The sequence below is a fragment of the Herpailurus yagouaroundi genome, unplaced genomic scaffold (genome assembly GCF_014898765.1).
Source record: "Herpailurus yagouaroundi ecotype Mexico unplaced genomic scaffold, PumYag 166, whole genome shotgun sequence".
Lineage (NCBI taxonomy): Eukaryota > Metazoa > Chordata > Mammalia > Carnivora > Felidae > Herpailurus > Herpailurus yagouaroundi.
The window spans coordinates 22,636,656-22,650,909 of NW_024412407.1; the positions used below are offsets into that span (position 1 = coordinate 22,636,656).

The window sequence follows — 14,254 nt, forward strand, 5'->3', positions numbered from 1 at the left end:
TGTTTTATGAACACCAAAGTGCTGTCCCAGCAGGTGGCTATCAGCAGAGAAGCCACATTTTTCCGTGCGTTTATAAAACAGACTTGGATTACTGCAAACGAGAGAAGCTGGGAGGGAAGTCCTGTGGGCACACCACATGAAGAGAACTCTGCCCCCTCTATTGAGCAGAACTACCCAACCCCCTGACTATGAGCCTGGATCAACAAAGAACCCTGTGGATATCATGCTGCTGCCTACATGGAAATCTCACCATTTTTTTTTTTTTTTAATTTTGGGAGATATACCTTCCTGTATTTTGATTCTATAAATTTGGGTGGACAAAGCACAAAGATGGAACAAACTGTACCACTCTTAAAATTCACGTGGAAGGAAACATCATAGACACAGAATACTCAACAAAAAACAAACCTGGATACTAATCATAGTACTCACAAATTTTTTAAAAACTCAACGCACTTTTGTGATTAGCAAAAATGTAAACAATATATGAACACAGTGTCAAGAGTGTGTCAAGAATGATGTATTGACATGAGGCCAGATGGGAAGATGACTTCTATTCCTCCACCTTCAGAAACACAGAAAGCTGTTTACAGCCACTGAAAAAAGGCTTATCTAGTATTCAAGCAACCAACATTCAAGTATTCATTGCCAGCTACAGTGTTATTTGGGGAAGAAGTAGAGACTCGGTTTTCTCACTTTTTAAATATTAAATGTCTGACAGCTTTTGTTAAAATCATTTGTAATATTTATTAAGTACTTACCACACACCAGGAACTATTCTAAGTGCTCTGAATGTATCAATTTATTTAGTTCTCATAATAATCTTAAAAGGTAGGCACTATTATTATCCCCACTTTTTGTAAGAGGAAATCATGGCACAGAGAAGTTACAAAACTTGCCCAAGATCACACACCTCATTAGGAGTAAGGCCAGGATCTGAATCCAGGCAGTATGCAACCAGAACTCAAACCATGAACTAATATACCCTACAATCTAATAAAATAAATAATTAAGCAGAATATATATTATACTTAATGGTTTCAAAAAAGCATTTACTAAAGGTCTACTATTTGCCAAACATATGACAACAAAAGCTTTAAAGACAATAGATTTAAACAAGTTGATGAGTTAGTCTCTATTTATCAGTTAATTAATTATGTCCTCACATTTACTTGACTCAGCTGTTTTTGGGACTGGACGTGAAGAGGAGGCAAGGGCCTAGAAGAGTAACCACTACTAACAAAAATGATATTGCTCACGAAAAAGAGGAAAGTCTTTCTGGGAAATATTTGACTAATTTTTTGGAAAATCAGTTCTGGGGAAATTCTCAAAGGACCTCCTGATTTTGTAACACTGAGTAAAGTCAAATGTCTACTATCTTCACTGAGGACTTCTTTCCATGGGCACATGACTGTCAGCTCTCAGATATGGAAATAACAAGCTAAACCAGCATCAGGCCTCATCCCAAAAGAAACTGCAATAAAAACTTCTGTCATCTGATAGTATTGCTCCCGGATTCATTCATATGTGGCTGCAACTTATAAAGGTTTAATTTTGTAGTGAAATACCTCAAGATTTAAAATAACAGTATCATTAATCAGTTATCTTTTATTTCATTCGTAATTACTCATGGACTTCTTGCCATTCCAGTTTTCATGGTGACCACTTTAAAATGAAGAAAACTTTCTCACTTGTAATTTCAATTGGCTTTTCCCATTCCCACACTTCTTAGTGGAAGCTCCTAAGAGCTGTCTGTGTACATCTCTCCCCACCATTCCTTCAGTTGACTCTCATTTTGTACACAAGCACATCTGCACCATCTCTACACATTTGGTCCGAAATGCTCCTCATATGAGAATCTGTCAACTCATATAGTATGGTCAAGATGGTCCGTGATTCTCTATTGTATCTTTACCACTGTGGCTCCCTCAGAAGGGACAAACACAAGATCACATGACACAAAGCCTTGAGAATTCTCTGGGTTCTGCAGATGTTACTGTAAGTCTTTTTTTGGTTTCTGAGATACAAAGATGGAAAATTCCTCAGATGACCTCAGAAGATCTTTCTCAGATCTGCACTGGGCAGAACAAGAAAGTCAATTCTTAGGACTAACAAGGTAAATGATAACCTATCACCTTGGATTCCAAAGATGGAAGGACAAGATGGTACCAGGGCCCTTAAAACTCTTAAAAATGACAAATGTACTAAGCTAAAGTGGAACAGTTTCTATTTTTGTCTTCACAAACAGAATGGATTCTCCCTTCTATCCCCCAGTTCCTTTTCTCCAGCCTTTTTGGTATCTAAAAGTCCTTCAAGTTGTTGGCCTAAAGGCTCCAACCAATCATTCTCTACTCTGTCTCATCACTAATTTTTCTTTTGCAGAAAAGAAGCATTTCTTTTCTTCTTTACCAAGTATTCCTCATGTTTGTTAGTTGGCAAAGTCAACCAGATATTGAGGAGAGAGAGGAGTATCAGACTAACTAAAGCACATAAATCTCCATTTGGTAATATAAGAAGAGATCATTAGGGAAAGAGTTTTCCTATTATTCCTTAAATGAACCACAGTGCCCATTCTCAGGACCTGGGGAATTAGGGGGCATGTAGCAAGCAAAGTGTGTAGGGTGCAAAATGTAAGGAGGCATCATTCTCAAGTGCCAACATTATACTTGCATGACTCTAAAAGTGAGTGCCTCCTCAGTCTGTGCCCTCATAGGTGACTCACTTTCCTTATTCTAAAATCCCTGTGCCATTTACCCACAAGTCAAAATGGTTAAGGTGGTCCCAGTGGACAAGAAGGAAAAACTTAAGCTGCACTCAGATGCTTTTTGAGAAGGAATTGGTTCTGCCTTCCCTTCTAATTTCCCACTAATTTCTAATTTAGTGTCTGGTTAAAGCCTAAACCTTTGTCTGGTGCCTGATCAACTTTACTAAACAAAAAAAATGAAGAAACACCAGAGAGTGAGAAGATGATCCCAGGGCCTCAAAATCTATTATATATTAATTGACTATTCCAGAGCTATGTCATACCAGATGCGTGGACAACTAGTGGTGCAGCCATAGGCATCCCATGGCTAAGCAGCATGTCAGCCCTCTTATATCAGCTCCAGCATCATCACTATCTTCTTCAATTTTTATTGTCAATCAGAGAATACGTAAGTAGCTATATTACCCATCTTAAAACAAAAACAAAAAAAAATTGTTTTGATCCCACTTCCCCTACCAGCTATCCTCCATTTCTTGATCCCTTTTCATATTCTCACCTTCCATCTCCATTGAGCTCATTCCTGTCAGGCTCTTAACTCCCATCACTCCACCAAAACCATGGTCACCCATCATGTTTAGCTCATCGCTAAATCTAAGAGTCAATTAATCACTCTCTCGTCCTTATACACTTTCTTCATTTGGCTTCCAGAACAGCTGCACTCTTTTGCTTTTCCTCCAATCTCATTGGTGTTCCTTCTCAATCTCTTCTCTATGCTTTTGAGAATTCCAAATCTCAATCATGGATCTTTTCCATTTATATTCACTCCCTTGGTGATTTCACTCAATTTGATCATAACTTGAAATACCATATACTTGACAATTCCCATAAAATTTCGAGCTCACACTCCTCTCTGAACTTCAGTCTCACATTCAGATGCCTACTTAGTGTTGCTACTGAGTGGTAGACATTTCAAACTCAACATGTCTTTTTTTTTTTTTATAGTTAGACTAAATTTATTCAGTACCCTAGTAAAAGTTTTGATTATAAGTACAAAACAGATTTGTAGATTTATAATATATTAATACAAAGTGCATGACTATATACAGTACATCCTACAGGCAAAGAGGTGGAAGGGTAAGAAGAAGGCTGTGTTTGAGGTCTAGTAATAAATTAATAAATAAATAAATACAGAAGTAGAGATGATCCATATTATAGTATATTCTACCACCAATACTGTAGCCAAAATGTACAAAAAAAAAATTTCGGAACAACAGGAGGAAGATGATAATGGCTGGGACTCTTGTAATTCACCTCAGAGGCTATGGGAGAGCCAACCCAACTCACGGTGTAATCTGTGCATATGGTGGCTTGTAGTTTTTGCCATAAGGAAGAAATACAAAATTTTAAGTTTAGATTAAGAACTATAAAACTATATGGTGCCCGTAAAAAAGTGGCTGACTCCTTACTGTTATTTATACTATCTAATTTTTAAAATCCAGTTTTAAAAATAAGCACTGAGTCATGTTATTATGAGGTAGGCAAATGATCCTCCCTAATTATGAAAAGTCTGAACCAGTGATAGGTTATTCCTGAACGTTTAGAAAACAGGCAATGACAGTACTTTGGTTTGGGTTCAAGTAAAAAGCCTTCAAATGAAGATTTTGGAATTGAAGAGCTCCGTGTTCCGGATGCATCATCTATCATCTCAATGTTCACAAAGCCTGACTAAAAGAAGTCAAACCTAAACCAGCCCACTCAGCATTAACACACACCTCTTTTCTTTTAGAATTTTACTTTAATATAGAGTGGGAAAAAAAACCCCAAAACCCCAAACCCTAATAGGTTAAAACCAGTCAAACAACCACTCTACACAGACAAAACCTTCACAAAGGTCAACTGAAGTAATCCAGAGCTAAAACTGAATTGCGCAGATTTTCAATGAAGTCACCAGTCACGTAACACAAACAAAAGTCATTTATTTACACACTAGGCAAGCTCTCTAAGAAATGTGCCCCAAGAAGCATTAACCTTTGTTTTTTTGTGTGTGCCATCCTGAAGACTTGTACATTTTTGAAGATAATTTAACATTTTTAATAGAATGTGATCTCTATCATGCGGTAATGCTTTGGTTCTCTTCATTTAGGGTTGCTCATCCTAAAACTTGTCATTTCCCCAGAGGAGCTTTGATTCTGCTTTAGAAGTTTCAATATAGATTAAAATCTTTATCAAAAATGAATATGGAGGGAGGTGACAGAGGATGCAACATATACACTCAAGTTACCTCTCTGTATGTTTAGAAATTACTCCTTCAAGGTATTTGTACCAGAGAGCTTAGTCTGTCCTGTTTAATATTCAGTAGTACAGGTTTGAATCATCAGAACCTTGGCAAGACCTTAAACTATTAACAACTACCTCTTGGGGCAAGTCCACGTTACTGAGTTATGACAAATTTATTATCATGAAGGAAAACAAGTATAGCCAGCCATCTTAAAAATGCCCCAACCACTGTTTCTCAATATAGAAAGACTAAAACTACATGTTTATCATACAACAAATCCCATCTCTGTCCCCTGAAATTCCCCTAGATTCATTCATTAGAAGGGGATTAAAAAAAAAAAAAAGACTTAAAGAGCACTTTACAGCAGCATTCAGCTTTCCTATGAAATACTCAGCATCTTAAATATTATGTACACTTTTTTTCTTTTAGTAAGCTAGACACTGGCTTCAGAGTTTGTGGAACTGGAGGAGAAATAACAACCCATTCAAAACTATTCTAGAAAGTGTCTTTTGGCAGAATAGCAGGTATCCAAGTTAAATATAGGAGGGTTTTGTTGCTTTGTTTTCTTTCCAAAATTTAAATCGTTTTTTTGTTCCCCTTCTACCTAAACCTCAGTCACCACTCCTGAGTGGAGATGGGCAGAGGCTCTGGCCCCTGCTCCTCCGGCTTCTCAGCAGCTGCTTTCTTATTGCTGCAGCAAGGCCTGAACAGATGTGTGTCAATGAGGACTTCTCCAAAACGGCCTTTATAGATAATCCCACAACATATTTTCTGTCTTTTCTAGTATGTGAGATGTAAAAAGGAAAACACTGGCATTCTATTAGAGCCAGGAGCCATCTCTGTATCTGAGCCATCATCTGACTGGTTACCATAACAAGGAGACTGAGCTGGGGAGGCACTTGAGGTGGTACCATGAGCATCAGAATTGTGATGTTTAAATTCCTTCTGTAGTTTACTGATCTGGTTGCTTTTTATCCTGTTTCCAGATAGAGTTTTCACTGTCTTTGGTTTCAATGCTGTCTTCAGACTAGGTCCTGCCCTTGCATCTACCACGATTCCAGTTTTTTGTTTTTTGTGGTTTTTTTTTTTGATCCTGCTGGCAGTTTTTTCCATCTTTTCAAAAACAGGACACAGGCATTACAGATGTCTCCTGAACGAGTCTCATGCAACCCAAAACAGCTCTGGAAGTCCTTTCCATAGCATTTACTGTCAGTGAATTGAGAACTGGAGGACTTAACTCTGCAAATACAGCAGCCCTCTATACTTTGGTACATCTTTGGCTTGTGAAAACCAAACATCTTTTCTTCTGGGCAATAGTCTTCCAAAATCAGCCATTCTACGCACAATAACGTTCCCAAGGTCTGGAGTGCATGCCAAGCCAGCGTACCCCTTCCAACCGCTCCCTCCTCCTCAACTGCCTTTCTAGCTCAAACTCAACATGTCTTTTTTTTTTTTTTTCCAACGTTTATTTATTTTTGGGACCGAGAGAGACAGCATGAACGGGGGAGGGGCAGAGAGAGAGGAAGACACAGAATCGGAAACAGGCTCCAGGCTCTGAGCCATCAGCCCAGAGCCTAACGCGGGGCTCGAACTCACGGACCGCAAGATCGTGACCTGGCTGAAGTCGGACGCTTAACCGACTGCGCCACCCAGGTGCCCCCAAACTCAACATGTCTTAAAAGAACTCTTAATCTTACCACCCCCCACCCAATCTGTTGCACCCATATTCATCTCAGTTCAAAGCAATTAGAATGTATCCATCTGGTTGCTTAAGCCCAAATGCCTACTGTTATCCTTGTTTCTCTATCTCACAAGCCATCATCTAATCTGCCAGGAAACCCTATTGGCTATATCTTTGTCTATGCTACCATAATTGCTCACCTAACTGCAAAAGCCTCCTCATGAGTCTCCCTGCTTCTACACTTGTGCTTCCTCTACCCCCAAATAGGCTATTCTCAACAAAGAAGCCAGAAAGAAATAAAAGAAAAAGGATTTATAGCAGAGAGGTATGAACTTAACTATGTAAATGACAAGACTCAATGAAGTAGCTAGATGCTCACACCTTTACAGGCCTACCTTGTTTGATTGTGCTTTGCTTTACTGCACTTTGCAGATATTGTGTTTTTTACAGTATGAAGGCTTGTGGCAATCCTACAACAAGCAAGTCTTTTTTTCAACAGCATTTGCTCACTTTGTGTTTTTCTCATATTTTGGTAATTCTCAGAATACTTGAAACTTTTTCATTATTACTTTGTTAAGGTGATCTGTGATAAGTGCATCATCATCATCACTAAAAACTCTGATGATGGTTAGTATTTTTTAACAAGGAAGTATTTTTAATTAAGGTATGTATGTTGTTTTTTTAGACATAATGCTATTACACTCTATTAGACTGCAGCGTAAATACAACTTTTATATGTACTGGAAACCAGAAAATTTAGTTCACTCACTTAATTGTCATGTTTGCTTTACTGCAGTGGTCTGGAACTGAACGTACAATATCTCTGAGGTATGTCTATGTCATAAATGCAACAGTTGTAAACGTAGGTATGTAAAGTGCAGGTACATTGATAGGAAACTCAAATACTACAAAGGGGATTGTTGTCTGTGAAATGGTTATTAAACTGGAGAACAACTCTTTTTCAACTTCTGAATTAAATATGACTTTCCCTTAATTTCCATAACAGTTGTATTCCTAGAAAATTCATTATATATTAAGACAATGCAAAAATGCTTTGTGTATACATGTAAAAAGTTATGCTCAGTTGTGGTTTTTCAATAGGAAACTGAGGGGGCCATTTTAATATCAATATGTGGAACTGTCCTGTACACTACAGGATGCCTGGCATCTCTGTTACCCATTGACTAAATGCCAATAGTATTCTTCCAATCACTGTAATAATCAACAATGCTCTGACAAATTTTCTAAACACCCCAATAGTGAAATTACTCCTGCTTAGAAACACTATTCTAAAAATATAGTGTCCGATCCTACAGAATATCTTGACTCTGTAATTTCATCAAAAGAAGCATGAATGGGGCGCCTGGGGGGCTCAGTAGGCTAAGCATCCGACTCTTGATTTCTGCTCAGGTCATGATCTCACAGTTCATGGGACTGAGCCCCACGTTGTGCTCTGTGCTGACAGTGTGGAGCCTGCTTGGGATTCTCTCTCTTCCTCTTTCTCTGCTTCTCCCCAGCTCAAACTCATTCTTCTCAAAATAAACAAACTTAAAAAAAAATGAACAACATATTGAAAAGCACAAAGTGCCATCTATCTTGAGTGTGGTAATTAAATTCATTCAGGAATATTCTGGTATATCCATTGATTCTCAGTCCAAACGGCCCCTTTGTCCTAACATGTTGATGAGCTTGGCTTTCTTGTGAGTTGGGGATGGGGTTATGACAGCCAACAATCATGCATAAATACATAATTTGAAACCTAAGGAATGCTGCTGCTATGTAAATCCACTTTGCGAGAGGGAAAACAGATGGGGGAGGTACCAATGTACAAAGAACATGGGCTGACCAGGAATCAAATGAGGTGTGTTGTAAGAGATGTATCCACCTATTTGACAGATCTTTATTTATTGGCTAGGCACTGAGACTACAAAGATGATGAGAAGAGTTTCTGCCCTAGAGGAGATGTCTAAAGGGAGCAAATCAGTCTCCAACTGGGTCTTGGTTTCTTCAAGCTCAAATCTGAATGTTCAGAGTGCTTTCCAAGAAAAAATAAAGATTTTATGTATATGCTATAGTGTAGCACAGGGAAAATACAAAATGAAGCAGGCAAGATGGTACTAGAGTTAAAATAGTCACTCATATGACATTATTTTATTTCTCACATGAGAGTGTAAATATTACTACATGAAATTACTATTTTGTTAATAGTAAATGTCGTTATATTTCTACTTCTTGATATAATAAAAAGATGGAGAGTATACATTCAAACAATTCTCAGGAGCAAAATGGAATAGAAATGGCAGTTAATATCAGCATGTTTTTTTCTGAAAGCATTATTTGCTGTACAAAAAAAAATAGCATTTTTAATCATTTCATCCCTCACGCAATTCACATTTTGACAAGGCAAAATCTGCAAAGTGCAAAATTGTCTGGTGGCTACAGAGCAGCTCACAGAATAAAATGTTAACAAAATGAATGGAATGGCTAACTGGCTGGAACCAGTATATATAGATTTTAATGTTATCTATTTATATCTAATTTTTTTAAGTGAGAAAATTTTAAAGTAGCAATATCCTTTTGAAGAATGAGGATATTGTAAATATTTAATTTCTTGAGATTATAGAAAAACCATCAAGAATAAAGAAAGTAATTTTTCTCCTTACAGAGACAGCTAAAGTTTAGGTTGTTCTAAGTCATTAACACTTCTACTTCTTTTCCAACTAGAACTTTATCTACTTATAATATTGATTCTTTCAATTACAATAAAGCCCAGAGCCCTAGAAAAGGGCTATCATTTAGAATAAGAATTCCTTTTTTTTAAATTAGTCATCTCCTTGGCATCCACATTCATATTCACACCTAGCTGTACTTGTTAATTCCCAAACACATCATGCTCCTTATATGCCTTTCTAGGCTTTGCATATGCTATTTCCCAGGCCATTTTCAAAGGCTTTCTCCCCACTCCTTAAAGACCTACTTACCTTTAAACACTTAACTTAAATGGTAGCCACAAACAGCCTTCCTAAACCTTTGCACAAAGTACTTCCCATGTGCTCCCATAGCACCTTCTTCATTCCACAAAAGTGTAATTTGTGACAGCACTAAAATCATTTACCACCTGTCTGTCCTCCACAGACTCTCTGTAAGCCTAAAGACCGGGAAATACCACCAAGTCTGAATATGGATTTGCTAATGAAGACAACAACTATGAAAAATAATGGTGAAAATGCTGTGACCATTTTGCAAAAGGCCCAAACCTTGAGGTCTATCTATTACTTCTTCCAGTTTTGTGTTATTAAAATCTATTTGTAAATGATAAGAAAATCAAACTTGGTATGTATATTACCAATTATACTATTAGTTTTTAAGGTTTCGGCTAGATTTTTTTTTCCCAAGGAAGAAATACATCTCTACAACTGATGTGCAAAAACAAGTGCCTTTGATTCTCACCATGTATTACATGCAAATAAATATTCATACCTGAAATATTTAAGAAAAAAATCCCCTTATTTAGATTATGTTCATCCACAAAATAGGAAAGCACATAAGAAAAGAGCATACCACAGGAGAATTTATAGGGAAAGTGGGTGTGGTTCCTGAACACTACAATTCATGCTTTCAGTGTTAAAAAGTGATTAATTGAAGCAATATAGACCAACTCTCCACAGGAAACTGAGGAACCACATGTGCACTTGGTTATGACTACCACCTACAATGTCCAGTGGAATGAACTATAAAGATACATTAAGGTTAAGTACCTAATAACACAGCTATACACAAACTTACCCATCAGCAGAACTAAGGTAATTTGCAGAGACAGAGAAGGGAATTAACAGGTGTCCAATTTCCACATATATACAATGTTTTATCAGACTACAACTTCATTTAATCTTTCTAGTCACCCTGTGAGCTAGTTATTGTTAATCTCAGTTTAATGAGTAAGGAACTAAAGCTCAAAAAGATGAATGTGACCTCACTTATCCTGTATCCTCATTGTCTCACTCAATGACAATGACCTGTGTTCTCTGAGCATGCACCACAAATGAGGCATGCTGAGTGACCACTCATCCTGGTTTACAGTTTACATGGTTATCCCAGCATAATTAACAATAATGCCATGTTTCACTCTCCAAAGTGTCTGGTTTGAACAATTACATAGTTTCCATAAGTACAGAAGGGTGAACATCTGCTTATATAAAAATATATCTAGCCTAAATCTGAAACAAGATCGAAGCATTTGGGGAAAACAGTACTCTTTCAATAAAATTGGTGATAATTATAATACACTGAATTTTGTACATGCTGAGACCTTTACATACACAGTTAACCCTTGAACAACACAAGTTTGAAATGTGTGGGTCCACTTTTATGTGTATTTTTTTTCCCAGTAAATACAGTATAGTAGTATATAAATGCATTTTCTCTTCCTTAGGATTTTCTTAACATTTTCTTTACTCTAGCTTACTTTATTGTACAAATATAGCAGATAACACATATAAAATACAAAATGTGTGTTGATTGTTTATGTTATCAAGGCTCCCAGTAGTTCTGGAGAAGTCAGAAGTTACATGTGGATTTTCAACTGCATGGGGGCTGGCACCCCTAAACACAGCACATTAAGGATCAACTGCATAATTTAATCTTACCTAACATCCGAGTAAGAAAACTGGATTTTAGAGACTAATCAGTCAAGGTCACACAATTAATAATGGGATAAGCTGAGTTGTACCCTGACAGATGAGTCCAGATGACACGTGGCAGTTTTTGTAGCTTTTTGAGGCATCTTAAGAAGGGATGAGGTTGAAGCCAGAGTCTAGGAAGACTATCAAGATTGCCCTTCCCACAATGTGAATCTCTTTCCTCTAAGTCCCAGATCTTTGGTAGGTTCTACTAAGTGGTGTGCATGTGTTGTGTTGTGCTGTGTTCTCAGAGAATCCATTAAAAAAGGAAGGCTTAACCCTGGACAAAATGAAGACTATCCATAGAGTCAAGTCAAAGACAGATGAGGGGATTCTCACTGGAGACACGAAGCCTTGAGACCTATCAAGATCATGGGGACACTTTTATAAGCTTTGAAACTGGAGATTTAAGACAAGTTTCCCTAAATTTCTAAGGAGCCAAGTATACCCTGGCTAAAATGTGAGAGAAAGGAAGAGGGAAAGAGAGACAGCATGCAAGTTCAAGAGTTCAAGAATTGCTATAACATGGTATCGCTTAGCAATAAAAACTAAAAACTATGTTTTTCCCATCTGGTGTGAACCTGCTTAAGTTGGTGAGACTATATATTCCTGACAGCAGAAAATATGGACTCCATCCTATTCTACTTTATAACTTTCATGAGGTCTGCTTTATATAAAAGGAATTGCCTTTGTAAAATTAGAAAGAGTGTTATGGAGGATGACTGGGTAGCAGTTGGTTAACGGATGGAGTCATGATCTCACAGTTCCAAGCCTCTGCCCCTCCCCTGCTCATGCTCCTGCGCACTCTCTCTCTCTCTCTCTCTCTCTCTCTCTCTCTCAAAATAAATAAATAAACTTAAAAGAAAAAAAGTGTTATGGTATCATTATTTCTTGAGTATTATCTTAGTAATACCTTAAGAACAAAAAATGATTTTGTATTTTGGCCCTGTTTAATTTTTGTATTCTGTCTACCACATTCAGGCAGATATAAGCACCATTTCAATTTGTAGGGATAGAAACCAGATCACAGAGAATGATAGTCATAGGCGCAATCAGAAGTAGACTCAATCAGAATCTCGAGTATACCAGGTAATTCCATACTAACCTTATTTTTATAAACTCAGCCAATGGAAGAATGCACACTAACCATATTTACTGAACTCCCACCAATTCAATGAGCAGTGTGATAATCATATCTGCCTTTAAGATTATTCTGGTAATTAAAGAAGTCAACCTGTAAAGAATCTCGTGTAATACACACACACACACACACACACACACACACACACACACACACTATTACTTATTGCTGTAAGTTTAAAAAGGCATAAATAAATGTTGTATGCACATTTTCTGCAAAGATACCCAAGAAACTGTTAACAATGGTTCCTTTAGATAGAAGAAACACAATGAGGAAGAAAGGAATCTTGTTTTTCATTTTATACCTTTCTATACATTTTAAACTTAACTGTATTACTTTTTTTTTAATGAGCAATTGTTTTAAATATATGAGAACTAATGCTTTGCTAAAAGCCTCTTTTCTAGAATTTCAGATACATTGAGTCTCTGCATCTTCAGAATAAAGTTTAATAGTTTCCCGCCCATGGCCATTCGCATTTCTTACAAAGTTTAATCCCCAGCATAAATTTTTGTTGCTACTATGAACAGATATATATATATATATGTATATATATATATATATAAATCATGATATTTACATTATTTATAATGGAATTTTACTGTATTAAATATCTTGGGCATTTTTTATTATCTACAAATAATTCTGTCCTTTTCAATAATTCTCTTTTTCTGTTCTTAATATACTGGCTAAATATTTCAGAGCTATTTTAGATAGTAATGATGACAGCAAGTAAGCTGCTAATTCTAATAGGAGATAAAATTGTGTGTTTCACCATTACTAGTATTTTGGCTATTGATAACTTGATCCTTAATTTGTTTATAACACATAACTTCAGATACTTCCCATAAAACACGTACAGTAAATATCTCTAAACAGTGAGATAATAGGTGATTATATTTTCCTTCACAATCTCCAGTAAATTATGTAGGTTTATTTAGGTTTTCTACATCTACCTTATATTTTTAAAACTCAATTTTGTTGATTTATGTTTTTTAAAAGATTGCCCATTTGATTCAGATTCTCATACATATGTGGAAAAGTTTCTACAAAAGTATTACCACTTTTATCTACAGATGACTACAGTTATATTCAACAGCTGCTAATTTTGTATATTATTTTTTACTATTAGACTAGCTACAAACTCTTCCCATTTATTTTCCAAGTTTCCTAAAATGAATGGACACATACACCTTTATCTCCTTATTTCTCCTAATGTTCCTTGCTTAAGGAGAATGTTTCTAACTCTAAATTATGGGTCGGTTAGTCATCAGTATCTTGCAAAAGGCAAGAGTGAAGCAAAACCTAAAAAAGTTTTCTCTTTAAAAACAACATTGTACTGTCCTTTGTGAAAGACAGCATATCTAACAATAATGCCTGGATACAAATTTCTCAAAGTAAACTTATTCTGCTAATAAAAATGATATCTCCTCCTTTTTATTTAAATACATTCATGCTTAAGATACAAGATACCATAAATATATTAAAAATCTGATATTAGGAAAATCCTAACATTCCCAGATCAGAGTTCCATGAAAACCATTTTCCAATACTCTTAATATTAAAATTTGCATGTTAACAAATGTGTGTGGCAATGTGTTCAAATCCTCATCAACTTCTCTTTTTCTTTTCATATTTCATTAAGTAACCATTATATGTTGAACCTATCTTGTCATCCGAAATGGTTAGTTTGAGATACATTACCAGAAAATGCCAAGTTTAAATATAAACAGCTAACTTTTCATTTCTACTCTACCAGGGAAGTTTCAAAGTG

General features: G+C 36.4%; 1 protein-coding gene and 1 pseudogene across 2 annotated transcripts in view; both read right to left on the reverse strand.

The window, feature by feature from the left end:
- RASSF8 (Ras association domain family member 8) overlaps window positions 1-14,254 on the reverse strand; it is a 118,021-nt gene that overhangs the window by 62,661 nt on the left and 41,106 nt on the right. The window lies entirely within an intron of this gene.
- On the reverse strand, window positions 5,567-6,414 carry LOC121038806 (SIN3-HDAC complex-associated factor-like; annotated as a pseudogene).